At 35.9% G+C, this 19,539-nt stretch overlaps 1 protein-coding gene across 5 annotated transcripts in view; it reads left to right on the forward strand.

Moving 5' to 3' along the window:
• LUZP2 (leucine zipper protein 2) overlaps window positions 1-19,539 on the forward strand; it is a 474,590-nt gene that overhangs the window by 149,175 nt on the left and 305,876 nt on the right. For 2 of the 5 annotated variants that reach the window (XM_027580793.2, XM_027580794.2), the window contains exon 2: window positions 8,953-9,054. The exons of the other annotated variants lie outside the window; for them this stretch is intronic. The gene's annotated coding sequence lies outside the window, so the exon portion shown is untranslated. The remainder of the gene's footprint in view (window positions 1-8,952; window positions 9,055-19,539) is intronic. 5 annotated transcript variants of the gene reach the window in all.

A 19,539-nucleotide genomic window follows, 5' to 3' on the forward strand; every position in this document is an offset into this window, starting at 1 on the left:
ATAATTATTTCATAAGGCAGAGTTGAAGGGGTTGATCTTTCACGACAATGATTCAAATATTAAAAATATCTTCAAATTTGTTTTTATATAATATTATGCTTTAAATGTTTCTCTGTGCCTTTGGACACTTGTTACGCCTGCCACATTTCTTGATATGTAGCAAATGATGTCATGTCACATAGTTACTAGAGGGCAAGCCACTTGATGGTAAAAAGACAATAATGTTAACATTTTAGAACCTTTATTAAAGCTTTTTCTATAATAGCAATATATGTTTCTTGTGGAACGTTTAGAATTGTGTCAAATTGGAATTAAGGCTCTAAGTCAGAAAAGGGTGGTAGTGGGGAGCAGATTGTCTGAGGCTGTGGAGACAAATAAGGAATTCTTTTGATCAGAGAAGAAATGGGGTGGGACCGGGATGCAGATATCAGTCTGGCTGCTCTTCTGAGCATAGACTCTAGGTGGAGCAAGGGAGACCACTTGGGAGGCTCAAATAATAGACTAGGCAAGAGAAGATGATGGTAGTTTGGACCATGATGGTAACCGTGGATATATGTTACTAGGTTCTGGATATATTTTTAAATGGCTTTTATGATTTTTGGAGGGTTAATTGGATATTGAAAGTGAGAGGGATGGGTCAAAGGAAACTATAACCTTATTTACTTATTTATTTATTTGACCTGAGTAAATTAAAGGAGTTGGTATTACAGTCAGAAGGAGAATACTGAGGGAGAAGCCGATAGGTTTGGGAGAAGCAGGATATTGCCCATTACATATCCAAATGAAGATGGCAATAGTTACTTCCCTGCCTAAGTCTGAATTCAAGGAAGAGGTTCTACCTATATTAATATGTGCGTCTTTAGCATACCTACAGCATTTACAGCCATAAAATAGCTGAGATCATCTAGAGAATGAGAATAAACAGAGGACGGAAGTCCTCTAACTAAATATCTGGGCATTGCTCATGACCTTTATCTTTGGGGGGTGGGTATATGAGAAGGAGATACAGGGAGCAGAGGGGCTGGAATGTCATACACCTTGAGGCAGGGGGAGAAGCAAGGTGATCAGGTCCTGGAAGCCAAGTGAAGAGCACTTTGAGAAGAGGATAATATGGTATTGTATACTTGAAATTTGCTGAGGGTAAATCTTAAGTGTTCTCACCACAAACACACATACACAGGTAACTATGTGAGGTCACGGATGATTCAATTCTCTTGATCCCGGTATTATTTCACAATGTATTTCAAGTCCTCACATTTTACACTTTAATATACAATTATATTGGGCAGTCATTCCTTAATAAAGCTGGGAAAAATGCGTAGAATTCTACCCATAGGTAAAAGTAAGATGTGAATTGAGAACTGACCATTGGTTTCAGTAATCTAGAAGTCACTAGCAACTTAAAAAAAAAAAAAAGTTATTACAAAAGATCCCTGAGGATGAAAGCACAGATGATGTGAGTCTAGGAGAGAGTAGGGAAAAAAAGGTATTGGAGTGTGGATAATTCCTTAAAGGAATTTTGTTACAAAATGAGCCAGAAATATTGGACAATACCCAGATGGTACTGTGAGGCTAAGACATTTATGTGCTTGCTTGTTTTCCTAAAATAGTTTCTTAATGACATATATTTTGTGACAATTTTGTACTTTAAGAGCGATTATAATATAGGAGAGAGAATGGATAGTATACTGAAGTGATGTCCACAAGGAGAAGTACAGTATCAGGCACTAATACATTTACTGACCTTTGGTAGTTAGCTATTTTGAGTTTGAATAAAAACATTTAAATGATTTTAGCAAGTTTCTGGATATAATCTTAGCTGTATTGTTGAGTCTGAGCTAGGTGTAGTGAAGAAGAGGGGCCTGTGTAGACAGGTGGGCCCAAGATTGGAGGCCAGGCAGTCTACAGTGACTGGAAAGAACACAGTATATAGGTACAAAACCCAACTGCTGTGATCATATGGAGCTTGCCTTAGTTAATATTAAATAATGTATGCCTAACATTTTAATTAACTAATCTCCTGTAATGTACTATTATAAAAGACGCTGTTAAACATCCCTGTAGCCGAAATCTTGTCATCATCATTAGTAATTTCCTAGAAGTAAAAGATTGATGGTTTTGCTTTTATAAACAAATACATTCTTTTTTCTTTTTTAAAGATTTTATTTGTTTATTTGACAGAGAGAGAGACAGCAAGAGAGGGAACACCAGCAGGGGGAGTGGGAGAGGGAGAAGCAGGCTTCCCACGGAACAGGGAGCCCGGTGCGGGGCTGGATCCCAGGACCCTGGGATCATGACGTGAGCCGAAGGCAGATGCTTAACGACTGAGCCACCCAGGTGCCCCACAAATACATTCCTTTTATATTAACTTTTTGAATGTATTGTGAATTTGGTAGAAAGTTCTCAGTAAAATAAAAGATGTACCTTAGCTTTTAATCTATTTTTTAAAACAATTTTGGTGGATATTTACAATGAGTTATCTATAATGAACATGGAATGAGCCATCAATGAACAAAACTTGAGCTATATAATTTCATTATATTAGAAGAGGAAGACTAACATGCTGCAGGAAAATATAAGAGTAACATGTGTGATTCATTTGAACATCAGTTCTATTTTGAGGTGGCCATTAACTATGGAAAAGAAGTTTTCATTTTCATATCTTCGTTTCAATTTCACACTGGTAGACTTAAGACTTTGAGCTCGGCTGTGCCAACAGGTACTTTTGTCAGAACTTAAGACAAAAGTTGGTCTTTTGTCAAACAGAATTTAGAATTATAATTATGCATGATTTCATTACTTGAAGCACCTTAAAAAACTGAAAAAGGACTTGGGAAACAGCTATCTATATACTTCCTGACACAAGGATATCAACATTGCAGCTTTTCTGTTTTATAAAGTGTTCTTGAAAATTAGAGGTGCAGGGAATATTTCTGATTATGACCTGGGAAATGAACTGCAAGTGAGAGGTTGCCAGGTGGTATTAAACATTAAGGGCCCAGAGATTATAATCTCTTTAGATTGTAGGTACTTAAGAGGTTGTTGTAAAATGTAAAAGGATGAAAATTGATAAAATATTAGGTCAACTATTGTACTTTTGAGATCATAGAGAAATGTATGCAGAGTCAAGTGATACATTGCTGAGTTTCTAGGCTATGTAGGAAATCTCAAGGGGAAACGAAAGTGTGGTTGGAAAGGCTAGAATAGAGTGTTTAGAACATAGTAACGAATCCATCTGTCCATTGGAATTTGTATATGAGTGATATTTCCCCCTGCAGCTTTTAAAAGAATCATTTGCTATGTTTCTTATCAACTTCTGGGACCAGTTTAGAAAACCAACACTTTTTGAGTGTCTCCTATACATTGGGCACTGTGCTAAGTGAGCTTTTAGCATAATTACTCTATTTTCCTCTACTCCCCTTGTTAAAGATTGTCCAAGTTTTACAAACTAGGGATCTGGCACTCTGGAATTAAATGATTTGTCCACTATGCAAAATCAATGAGATTTGAAAAAAGTTTTGCTGGGCTTCAAAGTCCTTGTTCATTTCTTTAGGAAATCAAGGCCTATATCCAAAAACTTGGTTTCTATAATTGTTTAAAGGTCTCTGTTATTCTTCAAATCAAAACAGGTAAAATTTAAAATGAATAAGGTACATCTATTGATATCAGCTTCCTAATACCGATCAGGTGTGTGCTCACTTTCTCGGAAGATACATTGTAACTACTGATTGGCTACCAGGTAGTATCAAAGCAGATATTCTCATTGTATTAATGTGTTATTGTTTTGCAATGAACTGCCAAAAATTTGGAGGCTCAAACCAGGATGGCCCATGTGGCTAAGTAGTTTTAATAAGGAAAGAAAGAGTTCATAATTAACTTAGTGATGGCCTGTTTACCGAGCCAAAATGGACGTTGAATTTGTTTCCTATTGCTTCTGTAACAAATTACAGCAAACTTAGTGGCTTAAAACAAATTTATTACCTGACAGCTCTGTAGGCCTGTCTGACACATGGGTCACCAGACCAAATTCAAGGTCTTGGCAGGGCTTTATTCCTTTCTGGAGGCCCTGAGGAAGAATCTGCTTCCAAGCTCAATCCAGCTCTTGGAATAATTGAGTTTTATGGTGTTGTAGGACTGCATTCCCTGCCCCCCCCCCCCCCGCCCTTTTGTTTCTGGATGTCAGCTGGTTGTCATTGTAGAGGCCATCTTATCCCTATGCTAGAAGATCATTCTCTCCGACTTCAAAGCTACCCGCAATGAGCCAAATCCTCCTCACACTTTGAATCTCTCTGATCTCCCTTCTGTTTTTCCACTTCATCTTCTGCTTGTGGCCAGAGGAAGTTTTCTTTCTGTAAGAGCTCATGTAATTAGATTGAGCCCACCTGGATAATCCAGGATAGTCTCCCTGTCTTAATGTCTGTAACCTTATCTATATCTTCGAAGTCCATACTGCCATCCATGTTATTTTCCGCAGGTTCTGGGGATTAGGACATGGAATCTTCTAGAGCTGGGAGCAGAGTATGGGACATTATCTTGTCAAAGGCTTTGCTCCACAGACATAATAAATAATATTTTTTTCTTGGTGTAATGGTAAACTAGTGGAATCTTCTAGGCAGATGTGGGAGCTGATCTGATTAACATTCTTCAAAAAGATAATGATATGTGGAGAAAAAAACAAAAAGCAAAAAAGGCTAGAAGTGAGAGATAATGGAGGCATAATTGGGGGGAATGGTGGGATGGTGGTAGAAGTGATTAAATTTGAGATGTTTGAAAGGGAAAGCTGACAGGACAAACTGATATGTTAAATAGAGATTATTAGTGAAAGCAAGATGAGTTTTAAGTTTTGCACTGAGCAATTGAGTAAATGGTATGCTTTTAGAACTAGAGTTTTTAATCTTTTTTTTCCCATAAATCATTTTGGCAGCCATAAAACCTGTTTTTTTTTTTTTGAACTGTAAAAACAGTTTTCAGAATAATATTTTTAAATATATAAAATAAAATTCATAGGCTAAAAAGAGAGCCAATTTATTATAATAGTTATAATACTAAAATATTATGAAAAGTATTTGTGATTTTGTAATGTACCTGCTTCTTCATTAGTGTATTACATAATCGTGTAGGAAGGATTCTAGGATGATCCCAGGATTCCTGTTTCCTTTTGTATAACCCACCTCTCCTTGGGTATGAGTAGAGTGTCTGAATATGATGAAGCCCATTTCTGTGATTATGTGAGGTTAAATGGCAAAGGTGAAGAAATTTTTGCAGATGTACTTAGATCCACAATCAGTTTACTTTGAGAAAGCAAAAGAAGATTAACCTGAGTGGGCTTGGCCTAATCAGGTGAAACCTTTGAAAGAAAGTCTAAGGAGACTGGAAGCAAGTGAGAAACATTCTTGCTAGCCTTGAAGAAGCAAGCCACCATGTATTTTACAACTGTAGGAAAATGAATTTTGCAGATAATCATGTGAGTTTGAAACAAGACCCTGAACCTCAGAAGAGATCACAAACCTGACTGGATTTCCACCTGTCAGACCCTGAGCATAGGACCCAGTTAAACTGTGCCTGGACACTGGACCCATATAGTTTGACCTACTAAGTTTGTGCCAACTTTGCTATAAAGCAATAGACAACAAGTCACATAAGAGGATCTAGCACTGGGTCTGATAAAGTCTGTGATTTTAAGGTACTAATGAGCATAAGCTACATACCTAGGTTATCTTTCACAACCATAATGTGATGTTTTCTACTTGGGGCAAAGTCACAGGAACTGCTAATACTATGATTTGTTGCTGGAATTCATAAAGGAAAGAAATTCTTAATTTTAGCTACAGCTTAGTAAAAATAAATGTATAATTTCTCCTCAACCAAGTTGACTGGTACCTTCAATTTTATGTGGATTGCTTGAGGAGAGGCTATGGACTTAGGTGAAAAATGCTGCTTATAAAGTTTCTTTTTTTCAGATTTTATTTAAATTCTAGTTACTTAACATACAGTACAATATTGGTTTCATGATAAGAATTCACTGATTCATCACTTACATATAACACCTAGTGCTCATCATAACAAGTGACCTCCTTAAAATACATCACCCATCTAGCCCATTCCCCACCTCCCTCCCTCCATCAACCCTCTGTTCTCTATCATTAAGAGTCTCTTATGGTTTTTTTCCTCTCTCTCTTTTTTCTTTTTTCCCTCTCCCATATGTTCATCTGTTTTGTTTCTTAAATTCCACATATGAGTAAGATCATATGGTACTTGTCTTTCTCTGACTGATTTCGCTCAGCTTAATAACTCTAGCTCCATCCATGTCATTGGAAATGGCAAGATTCCATTCTTTTTGATGGTTGAGTAATATTCCATTGTACATACACACACACACACACACACACACACACACACATACATATCTTCTTTATCTGTTCATCAGCCGATGGACATTTGGGCTCTTTCCATAGTTTGGCTATTGTTGATAATGCTGCTATAAATATCAGGATGCATGTGCCCCTTCGAATCTGTATTTTTGTATCCTTTTGGTAAATACATAGTGCAATTGCTGTATTGTTAGGTAGTTCTATCTTAAAAAAGTTTCTTTCTAAGTAAGAATGTGCACTGAGTCTTTTCAGAAAGACTTTGTACAGACTACCTATATTGAAACAGAAAATACATTCACTGTAATCTTCAGTTACCCAGAAACGTTCAATTAAGCAGATGTGTCCTTCCAGTTATTTTTTTTTATGTTAATGGATGCAAATAGAGGAACAGTTTGGTAATATTTCTAAACTCTATTCTTTTTAATTAGACTACTTTCAGAAAACATTTGGGCATCTTCTGATGGAAGACATAAAATAATTCTGCCTACATAAACACTTGAATTATAAATTGATTCATATATTCGGGAGATGGGAGAGATAATTTATCAGAAATCCAGACATTTCAATCTCTGTATTCTTGTTTAAAGAAGTGCATTTTCTGCATGAATGACAGTCACACACTGCTCAGTAATTTTACTCTACCATCAACATTGAAGCCATACCTTTCAGAGGAGAAAACTAACTTTAGAGACAACTTGATTTTAGCCAAGTTAAAGGTAGATAGATACGTTATGAAACAGAAATATTTCACATCATTCTTTTCACATTTTTTGAAATTTAGCACACTAATCTAAAAACACAGTATATGTTTTTTCCCTTGTTTCTGGGCTCTCCCTAATCATCAGGCAATAATAAAATATTAACTCACAGGAGAATTGCAGCTTGAACTACTGGGCTTCATTGAGATGTGATTGCTAATTGGAAGATAAATCTGTTGTTGACCTGTGAACTTGAATGAAACTTTGAGGATTGTGCCAACTTAGAAACACACTCAACACTTGGTGCCTTTTTGAAACAGTTATCATCCTTGTTAGAGTCTGTGGCTTCTGCTTAATGGGCTACAGACAGATGCTTAGATTAGATGTTACCTTGCAGAGCTGGAGCTCCTGAGTTAGCATGTACCTGTGTGTTCCTCTCTTGTCTCCTTGTCAACACAGCTATGCTTTTCATCATTGGATTTGAGCATTGCTAGAACACTAGTGGCATTGGATTTGAGCGTTGCTAGAACACTAGTGGCTCGGTTTTCCTTTGTGTTGAAATCCATCCTATTATAGATACCCATTAGCCTCTCTTTCTAGGATTGATGAGACATAGGTTCACATTTCCCTAAGACTCATTTTTTGGCTATTGCATTTTAAAATAATGCTTTTACAAATATGGTGAAATTTGGGGCACCTGGCTGGCTCAGGCTCAGTCAGTAGAGCATATGACTCTTGATCTTGGGGTCATGAGTTTGAGCCCCACTTTGGGGTTAATAGACATTTATGGTGAAATTTAACCAGCCAAGAAAGAATTCTTGAGATGTCTTTGGTGCAAATAGGTGGTTTTATTAGAGCACGGGGCCAGGACCTGTGGGCAGAAAAAGCTGCACTGGGGTCATGAGGCGTGGCCCGTGATATACTTTGAAGTTGAGAGGGGGTTAGGGAGAGCGTAAGTCTCTAAAAAATTTTGGAAGCAAGGTTTCCAGGATCTTGAGGGGGCTAGCTATTGTTAGAAAAATGTCATTCATTACTGTCTAATAAAACCTGAGTCAGATGGGTCATATGTTTGGGGGATGATTGCCAACATGTATCTTGGGGGCTAGAGATAAAGGAAATTTCCAAAGGAATTTTTATATGTTAAAGTAGACTTACAGGATCCTGGGTTTGGGCTAAGATTGCCTTTTGCCCTTAGCGAAGTATTAACATCGAGGCAGCTGATTCCCTAGAGGCCTGTTTCAAGGACTTGTCAATGGGCTGTAATTAGTAAGGAAATTTATTTATTTATTTAATTTTGCAAGAGAGAGCATTATCTAGCCCAAGTAGGGGGGAGGGGCAGAGAGAGAAGCAGACTCCCCGCTGAGGAAGCCCAACGACGAGGGGCTTGATCCCAGGACCCTGGGATCATGACCTAAGCTGGAAGGCAGACCTTTAACCGACTGAGCCACCCAGGCCCTCGGTAATAAGGAAATTTAATAATTGTTCTCCTGCCTTTGTTTCCCACATCAATTTCAGCAATTTATTTCCAGTAAATGACTGTAGTTAAAAAACGCTGGTATAAATTTAATTTGAAAGAGTAAAATGTAGTCTAGTTGATGTTCCTTAGAGAAGTTACTTGACATAATCTTGCATTTTCATTTTCGTGGTTAAAAATACAATGTTTAGGGGCGCCTGGGTGGCTCAGTGGTTAAGCATCTGCTTTCAGCTCAGGTCATGATCCAAGGGTCCTGGGATCGAGCCCCATGACGGGCTCCCTGCCCAGCGGCGGGAAGCCTGCTTCTCCCTCTGCCTGCCGCTCCCCCTGCTTGTGTTCCTGCTCTCGCTGTGTCTCTCTGTCAAATAAATAAATAAAATCTTAAAAAAAATATATGGTGTTTACACAGGTAACATGAGGCTTGGAGTCAAACCACCAGATGGGGGTTGCCATTCTGGTACAAGTCACTGGTACCATAGAAGTCACAGAGCTTCACTGCTATTAACCTTAAGTATGTATTTTTTTTAAATAGCTATTATTTTATTATCTTATGTGAAGATTTTTATGTTCTCAATAAGCTTATAGACATTATAAGTTAACTCTATGATGTTATCGTCCCCATTTTATGTATGAGCTGAAGCTTCAAATAGTTACCTATTTAAGATCAGTCATATCAGCATTAGGAACCCTGAATCTGTCTCACTTATCCTATCAAAGGCCTACCCTCCCAGTAGACCACCTATCAAATTGTTGCCTTAAAATTCTTCCTAGTTTTGTTGTCATTTGAAAGCACGCACACACACATGCATACATACATTTATTTCAGGCTAGATATATTTGTATTGACAGATTTGTAAACCTGTTTTGATTTCTGGGGTTTTTAATTAATTTATAAAAAAAACCCCTTCACTTAAAAATTACTTAAAGAAATGTTACCAGCAGGTTTAGATTTTCATTTCATTTCATTTCATTTAAGAATACCTTTTGGTTTATGTGAAATTTGTATTTATATTTTTCTCAAAATGGCTAAGGATTTGTCACCTGAACCTCTGATTGAATAATCCAGCTTCCAGCTTCCTGTACTGATTTTGACTAAAGCTAGTTCTCCCTCATCATTCTTCCTTCTCAAAAAAGTCCAAAGCTATTTTTTCATATTTTTATCCTAAAGAATTTTTGACTAATTAAAAATATTTTATATAATCCTGTCCATACAGTAATTAATATGTATTCAGTTAGTATTAATTTAGAGTAATTGAAATAATCGACATATTTACTACTGTGAATTTTCCATTCCATGAAAAAAATGTATGTTTGAGTCTATTCAAGTGTCCTTTTTTATCTCTGTAGATTTTTTTAATATTTCCTTCCTACAGATCTTGTCTATTTATTGTTATACTCTTTGTACAACACTGTTAATTCTCATAGTTGTCATTTTATTGATGAATTAGGTTACTCTTCACATCTGTTCTTATAAATAACACTGCTATGAACCTATCTGCAAATGGAATTTTGATTTTGAAATCATTGCTATTCAGATATAACAAAATACTAGATGCTAAACTCCTAAGAACTTTTCTTTCTTGACCAAAGTAGTCTTCCATCTAATCATCACACACACGCACACACACACTTTCAAAGTAAATTTAAGATATTCAGGGCACAAGACTCTATAATGTTTTTTCTTGGCTCTCATTTTCTTTTTTCTTTTTTTAAAGATTTTATTTATTTATTTGAGAGAGAGAATGAGATAGAGAGAGCATATGAGATGGGGGAGGGTCAGAGGGAGACGCAGACTCCCCGCTGAGCAGGGAACCCGATGCGGGACTCGATCCCGGGACTCCAGGATCATGACCTGAGCCGAAGGCAGTTGCTTAACCAACTGAGCCACCCAGGTGCCCCTTGGCTCTCATTTTCAATGTAGAGTAACTACAGTGGACACACTGAACAGGTGGTATTTTTATACAGGGGATCTAAGGAGAGTCCCATTTTCTGAACATCACCCTAAACTAATTGATATATTATACTAAATTTTCCAGAACATTGGGACTTACTAATGATTGTAAGACACAAAGCTAACTGATATAGTCAATAGGCTTAGTAGGTGAGGAGGAAGTAGTTTAATTTAGCTTTCAAAGCAATATTAAGGGACATTTATTTTTCTTTTCCTTTTTACTTGCTCTTAGCAGGAAAAGGAGGACACTCTATTTGGCATGTATGGAACTTATTAACAGACTGACAACTAATGTTGTGAGGGAATGGGATTTCAGCAAAATATATTCTGGAACAGTTGCATTTTTATTGAGAGTTGTCTCTCATAGTGTGTGATTTATTAAATATTGTGCAGTATCATTCTATACAAATATTGAACCCACTTACACAGTGCTGACAAAGAATTGCATTATTATATATTCTGAACTGTGCAGTGAGCCCAACTTTTTCTTGCTTTACTGAGGCAAATATTCTGCTTAAGCCTTTAGTCCCTTTAGAAGTAGTTGCACATTTACCAATATGGCAAAATTAGTCTCCCTGAGCACAATAAAATACTAAATGAAAATAGTTAAAAGTATCATTTTTGTTTGTCCAATTTAATATTTTAGGGAAGCCACAATGAATTCATTAATTTTTATCTTATGGCAAGAAAAAATTATAGTTGTTATATGGTTACTGTATACATTAGCATATCCCATTGTATTTAATTTATTATACTTAATTTAATTAAGTCAGTAGCTTTAAAAGAGTTGTTTGGGATAAGGCCCCTTAAGATTAAATGAGTTTTCCAACATTATATTAGCGAGTAATTAAAGGGGTTATGATTAAGTCTCAGACTTCTCTCTCTCCAAAATTTCTGACTTACCACTTCATCAGTTATCACTTAATAAAGGGAAACATCCTTACCAAACAATATACTGAAGGCTTGTATTATAGATGGCGTATCCAATATGAACAGTCCCTTTCAACTTTAAAACCTATCAAATACCTCTTTCGTTAACCCTCTGAGCAGTAGCCTTGTAAGAAGACTATATGTCTGAATCTTTCTTCCTAAGGGAAAGTTCGCTGTGATCATATTGAAAGCCCAACCATGTGCCATTTAAAAAAAATCTACATCTTTGCTTTCTGTGTCTATGAGAATATTCTGTTTTTGTCTCTACAAAGACCAGTGTGGCAGTGAAGCTCTCCCGTGCTCAGTCTCTACCCCAGCATTAGTCTTTCCACTTGGGTCTAGAGGGACCAACCCTAAGTATCTCTAGCAGGGGCTAGGCGTCAGGACTGGTGGGAAGAGACTTCTTTTTTTTCTTTTTTTTTAATTTACAAATTCTGCCTTCTTAGAGATCTTGTTTCTTTAGCTAGACTGCTTGTCTCATATATGTTTTATTTAAGTGAACACCTCATTTTTTGAGTCCTAAAATTATTAATAAACCTTCTCTTGAACCTTTTAGCCCGGGGTTCTCAAACTTAGCAATATTGACATTTTAGCCAGATAATCCTCTGTCATGAGGTTCTGTGCAGTGCATTTCAGGACATGGAGCAGATGTGACACATACACCTTCCATTATATCAACCAAAATGTCTCAGACATAATGTTCCACGGAGGGCAAAATTGCCTCTAGTTGAGCAGCACTGCCTTAGCAGTAGATTTCTAGGATTTATTTGTCTTGTATAACTGCAACTTTGTACCCTTTGACCAACACCTCTTCTCCTAGCTTCTGGTAACTATCTTCTATTCTTTGCTTCTATAAGTTTATTTTAGATTCCTTATACAGTCGGTGTGATTCTATAGTATTTGTTCTATGTCTGGCTTATGTCACTTAGTATAATGTCACCCAAGTTCCTGCATGTGGTGCAAATGGCATGATTTTTTTAAAGCTTAGTAATATTCCATTTTATGCACATACCGTATTTTCTTTATCCTTTCATCTGTCTGTGGACATTTAGATTATCCATGTCTTTGCTCTTATAAATAATGCTGCAGTGAACATGAGCATGCAGATATCTCAAGATCCTGATTTCCGTTCTTTTGGGTATATACATGAAGTGGGATTGCTGGATCATATAGTGGTTCTATGCATAATTTTTGGAGGGGATCTATGCTCTGTTTTCCATAATGGCTGAGAATTTGCATTCCCAACAAAGGGGTTCCCTCACCAATATCTGATTTATGTATGTATGTATGTATGTATGTATGTATGTATGTATGTATGTATGTTTGTATGTATTTTGGATACTAGTCACCCTAACAGGTACAGTGTGGTTTTAGTTTGCTTAACAACTCCTCAATGGACCTCAGTTTGGCTTCGAAGACTACCTTGGTACTGAAGTTCCTCATTCACATGGCCATTAAATTTCTGATTGCTGAATGCTTCCATCTTTCTTTTGAATTCTTAACTATCTGACATGCCAGTCACCTTCCACTCAATAGAAACTGCTTTATATATAGGCATAATTTAAAAAAATAATCTATTTAAGGAATGAAGATTACCATTTATTATTAACTTAGTGTATATTATGTTCTGGACATTTATTCTGCATGTTTTTTTAGCCTCACAATAACTGTAGAGTGGGAACTATTAGGCACCTTTGGTACCATTGACTATGGTCCTCTTGGAACCTACTTGGCTTTTTCTCAGTCCCAGGGACTTGCCATGTGTTCAGATTCTGGTTTTTCTTGTATTTCCTTTTGTCAGCTAGCGAAAGCTCCTTCCTCCTTTAAATACTTCTCTCTGTGCTGTGGTTGCAAAATGAGATACAGTAACCTCATCTGCTCCTTTTTTGTTGTCCCCATAAACAGGTGTCCCAGCCCTTTTCATTTTGTCAGTTTCACTGGACATTATCAGGAGGATAGCAGCAACAGCAAAACAAAAACAAAATGAAACAAAAATGAAAAAGAACCCAGTTTTGAGAGTTCTAAATAGTGTGGGGTGTGTTCTACAATTTATAACTTCCTCAGATACAATAAATAAATGTCTGTTTCATTTGTCTCTCGCTGTGGTTGAAGACTGGATTGCAGGTGGCAACTGGCATGTGGTCTCACAAACTATTTCTCAAGTGATCTGGTTTCCTTGAGAATCTCCCTTTCACGAAGAAACTTTCACAAAGAAAAACAATCTAACAGCATTCTTTTTTGCAAATCATATTTATATTAATGTACATTACTTTTGTGTTCCTGTTCCTCATTTCAATGGTAAAATGCTAAGTAAATGAAAAATAATCACCATGATTTTTCTTTTACAAATTTAGCATGTGCAAGGTGACATTTATATCTCTTCTGTTGTTTTATTTAAGTGCACATTTAAAAGAATGTACATGTATATGTCCTGCCCTTGGACAAATATGGAAGAAAAGTATCATCATCAGAGTTGGATTTCCTATGTTCATTTCTGTTTCTCCCTCTTCCAGTTTTCTTTCTTTCCTGCCTACTCCTTGTACCATTTAACAGTTTCATTATGCAAGATTCAGTGGGGTTTACCTTTCTGCCACTGCCACAAAGATGGAATCAATTAAGAGGCATTTTAGTTACTTTAGAGTCTTTCCCTTTTTTCATAGAGCAAGGAAAATATAATGGTGTGATTTTTAAACTCAGTTTTTACCTAAAAATGTTGTTTATACATCATGTATATTATGGCATGAGTGGCTTTTTAGCTGGTTTCTAGGGAGTGAGCCAAGCTTTTGAAACCTGCCTCGTCTTTAAGGTTAGAAACTGTGGTACAGTCCCATCTTCACTGTAGACATGACCTTGATGTTATTTATTTATTTTTTTATCCTGTAATCACTTTAAGAAAATTAGGCTGTCGTTCAGGTACAAGGTAAATCAATAAACCCTTTAAAGAGGGATTGGGTTATCTGAAAAATAATTTTATACCCTGGACCAGTGCCTATGTGAAATATATATAGATCCTGTTTTTTCTAACAGACTTAGGAAAGGAAACATGTTTGGCATTTCTGAACTATGTACTGTGAGGCTTTCAAACTATGCTTGCCATTAAGAGAATAGAAAATATCTTAATTTGGGGAACCTGGGTAACTCAGTCAGCTGAGTGTCTGATGCTTGGTTTTGGCTCAGGTCATGATCTCAGGGACGTGAGATTGAGCTCCACATCTGGCTCTGTGCTGAGTATGGAGTCTGCTTGAGATTCTCTGCCTCTCCCTCTACCCTTTCCCCTGCTCACGCTCTCTCTCTCTCTCCAAAAAAATAAAAAATAAAAAATCTTAAAAGAAAGAAAGAAAAGAAAATATCTTAATTTTTCTGAGAATTTATATGGCAATTCTAGGGACTGTAGCTGATTTGGGATTATTGTTATAAATTACAAAGTAATTTCCATAGGGTCATTTCCTCATTTGTTATAGAATTTTAACATTTTGCATAGAGTGTTACAAATGCTGAATTATTCAACAAAAAATTGGTTCACCAGAGAGGATTTCCAAGATGAACGACATGATTGAACGTGGAATATCATCCCTTTACCCAACATCTAATACATGAACTTTTGAATAAAAACTGTTGTATTAATACTGTATTAATTGTTGTTAAGATGTGGTAACTATTCATGGCTATAATAAGAAAAAACCAAGGGACCTCAATAGACATTTTTCCAAAGAAGACATACAAATGGGCAATAAACACGTGAAAAGTTGCCCAATATTACTAATCATAAGGGAAATTCAAATCAAAACCACAATGAGATATCATCTTACACCAGTCAGAATGGCTAGTATCAAAGAGGTAAGAAATAAAAAATGCTGGTGAAGATGAGGAGAAAAGAGAACCCCTGTGCACTGTTGGTGGGAATGTAAATTGTACAGCCACTGTGGAAAATAGTATGGAGTTTCCTCAATAGAGAGGAAAAGTACCATATGATCTAGTACTTCCACTACTGGGCCCTTACCTGAAGAAGATGAAAACACTAATTCATAAAGATATATGTACCTCTGTGTACACTGCAGCTCTCTTTACAAAAGCCAAGATATGGAAGCACCCCAGGTGTTCCTGGATAGATGAATGGACAAAGAATATGTGGTATAATACAATGGAATGTTACAATGGAATATTCCTGGAAAGATGAATGGACAAAGAAGATGTGGTATAATACAATGGAATATTACAATGGAATATTCCTGGAAAGATGAATGGACAAAGAAGATGTGGTATAATACAATGGAATATTACAATGGAATATTCCTGGAAAGATGAATGGACAAAGAAGATGTGGTATAATACAATGGAATATTACAATGGAATATTCCTGGATAGATGAATGGAGAAAGATGTGGTATAATACAATGGAATATTGCTCAGCCATAAAAAAGAATGAAATCTTGCCATTTGCAGCAATATGGATGGACCTAGAATGTATTATGCTAAGTGAAATAAGTCAGAGAAAGATGATTACTGTATGATCTAACTTATATGTGGAATCCAGAAAAAAGAACAACAACAACAAAAAACAGTTATAAATACAGCAGACTAGTAGTTACCAGAGGGTGGGGGGTTAGGGAGATGAGTGAAATAGGTGAAGGGGAGTTAGAGGTACAAACTTCCAGTTATAAAATAAATAAGATGGGATGAAAAGTACAACATAGGGAATATAGTCAATAATATAATAGCTTTGGTGACAGATGATAACTTATCATAGTAGGAATTGTGTAATGTATAGAATTGTTGAATCACTATGTTACACACCTGAAATTAATATAACATTGTACGTCAACCATAATTTAAGAAAAAAATACTTTCAAGAAATAACTGGCCATTTAAAAACTATTAGTATCTCCTATAAATTCCCAATTTTTTTATATTTCTCAAAGCATAAAGAAATAAAAAAATGCTAGTGGCAGATTTTAACTTTATGTGGCACAGTTACAAGATTAGAAATCAGTGAAACATTGGATCATGAAAGAGTTTTTGGAGAAAGACGTACTTTTTATAGGCTGAATTTTTTTCCTGTGAAGCCCAAATAATTTTATGATGCAGTTCCTTAAAAATCACGTAAATAATATACAGGTGGTCTATTGAGGATACTCTCATTAACTTTTTTTTTTTGGCAAAAATTTTCCTCAAATCCTAAAGCATTGGAATATAACCCAAATACTTTTAATAAAAGCTATTTACATTATCATTAAAATGTAGCAGTAAAGGGATTGGAGTATAGCAAATTCAAAAATGATATTTATCAACTCTAGTCAACAGGTGAGGAAAGTGAATAAAATTGGCTAATGTAGTTAGGATCAGGCCAGTTTTATTTGATGCAGAAGTAGCACTAACACTTTCCTGGTGATATCTGATGTTCTAATTTTCCTTAATAAATTATCTTAGGGTTTTTTTTTAAAGTTATAACTCTAAGAGAATATTACAAATAGCAGACTTGAAAGTTTTCATAGAGAATACATTGGCAACAGACTGATCAAGTATATTGTTCTACTTTTCTTCCTCCAAGTATATGTTAACTATATTCATTTTTACCTGTCTTCACTGTCACCATTTTAATTTAAGCGTCCATTCTTAGCTGCCTGGCACTACAGCAAGATCCTTCTTCTTAGTTCTATGATAAACTCCCTCCAATCTATTCTCCACTTTACAAACCATCGAAATCTTTGAAATCATAAATTATTCTCTAAAATCCCTTCTTTTTGCACTTAGAGTAATGCACCAATACTTTTCTAGGTCTCATAAATCCATTATGATTCTATCTTTGTCTGACCTTGGATTTAACTCACCTTGGGCTACCTTCTCCCTTTTTCCAACAACAGTAGACCCTTTAATGTCCTTGAACACCCCGAGATTGCTTTCATCTCAGAACGTTCACACATGCTCTTCCTTCTCTCTGGAATTCTCCAGCCCCTGCTCTTGGCACACCAGGAATTCTCATATTCCTCAAGACTCCTCATGTCGCTTTTCAGCAACATCTTTCCTGACCATTCTATCTAGGTAGATTTATCTCTATTCTTTTTCTTGATGTTTCTTGTTGTTTCTATTTATTTACCACAGATTTAAAATATTAATTAAAACAGGTACATTTTATACACACATACATATGCATACACCTCTGTATGTATATCTTTCTATCTAAAAAGGAAGTGAAGGAGACTGGAAGGGATTGGGGGGATTAGTAGATAGATAGGTAGATTATTGTTTTTCATTTGTTTATTGGACCACTGCTAACTCCATAAAGGCAAGGACCGTACATATTTTATTCACTAAAATAACATCCAGTGCCTAGGATAATGCATGGTCCATAGTTAGTATATGTAAATTTTTATATCATCCATGAAGTAATGAATGAAAAGGTGAATATGTAAGTTCATATAGCTGGATGGTTGTGAACCAAGTCTTAGGAATTTCAGTCTGAAACTTTTTCTACTATGCAAGTTTGGATGCCAAATCACAGAAGAATGTCCACCTCTGATTTATAGCTTTGCCTTACTTTCTCCTTTTACTGTAGTCCCAGTGCGTTTCTTGTAATTATCCTAAAATCAAATATTTTATTAAACACTCTAATTGTGTCTTATGTTATGTCTCCTGAAGTACTACTCACTCAATAGTTAAGTTCCAAGTCTTAGGCATTATTTCCTTTTAAGGAAAATCATCTAAAATATCTAACATAATACAGGTCCTTAGGTAGATTCTTATTTTAATATATGCTTATTAACTTTAAAATGTATCAGAAGAGAACAAGGTTGTCTCAAAGGCAGGACTTTCAGTCCCTCTGGAAAGCACCATATATCTCCCAATGTTAATTTAAGCTTGACAAATGAGGGGTGAATTTATTTGTAAGAGAGTTCATATCCTCATTGAGGAGCATTTATTCTTCCTTGAAAGGTTATTTTCTGCAAAATAAGATACAGTGCTGCATCCAGCCTGCTCTTCAAGGAACAATCCTTGGCATCTAGACTAAGTGTTATGTCCTCTAGCTAGGAAATGCGTTGTGAGAGGTATTTTTCATTTCTAACTTCTGATCATAGTAACATTTTCAGTAAGCTTATATGGAGACAGCTGCTGCTAAGCAGGTTTATTTTCACTGGGTCATAAAATAACATATGGGTGGAAAGAATTCAGTTACTGCCTTAGTTGATGAAACTTTATGTCATAGGAAGAGAGTGGGTCGTGTCAGATGAGATGAGTCAGACAGATGAGAGTCTGTATCTCAGATTTGACCTTTATTGCATATGTGACCTTTAGCAAGTTTTTCAACCTCTGTATAAGCCTGTTTACTCATGTTTTATAACTTCCTCCTAAGGGTACTAAAGATTTTAATAGCACATTAAGTATTCAACACATGGTAACTTGAAGCAACAATAATAATGCAGACAAGTTACATTTCATAAAACATCATAGAATTGAGATGTGGAAATAGAGAAATTTCAGTATGTATCACCAGTTATTTTATCCATTCATTATTTCAGAAATACTGACTTGCCCTTACTATATGGCAGGTACTAAGCTAGGTACGAGTTGTTGAATGAAGCCCCAGTGATGTCTTCTCTCATGGAGATACACTTCTTTTTTTTATTGTTTCCATTTTAGAGATTGAAAAAAAAAGATCCGCCTAGTTTAACTGATGTTTTATTTTTAAAAGGAATGGTAGGATTCATTTCTCATTTTCCCAGTCTTATTCTTTTTAAGTTGGTACAACCTTTGGAATTGCCCTTGACTTTTTTTGGACAGTCATAGGATATGGAGGGAACACATCTGTGGTTCTGCAATGTGTCCATGTGGTGACATGTGATTATTTATTATAACTCTTATCTACTAAGATTATGATCACTAGTTTAATTGTCTCCTTTAGTGGACTATAAACTCTTAGCTATAGAAATTGTGACTGCCTTATTTGCTATTATATACACATAATATGCACTCACTGGACTAATGAATTGATGAGTATTTTCCATGATTCTTCATGCTATGTGAAGTATGTGTGATCTGGAAGTTACTACCTAATTTTGAAACACTGGTGTAAAAAGGGAAAGAAAAATAAGTTATGCAAATTCAAGGATCTACATTAAT

Source organism: Zalophus californianus, chromosome 11, assembly GCF_009762305.2.
Source record: "Zalophus californianus isolate mZalCal1 chromosome 11, mZalCal1.pri.v2, whole genome shotgun sequence".
NCBI lineage: Eukaryota > Metazoa > Chordata > Mammalia > Carnivora > Otariidae > Zalophus > Zalophus californianus.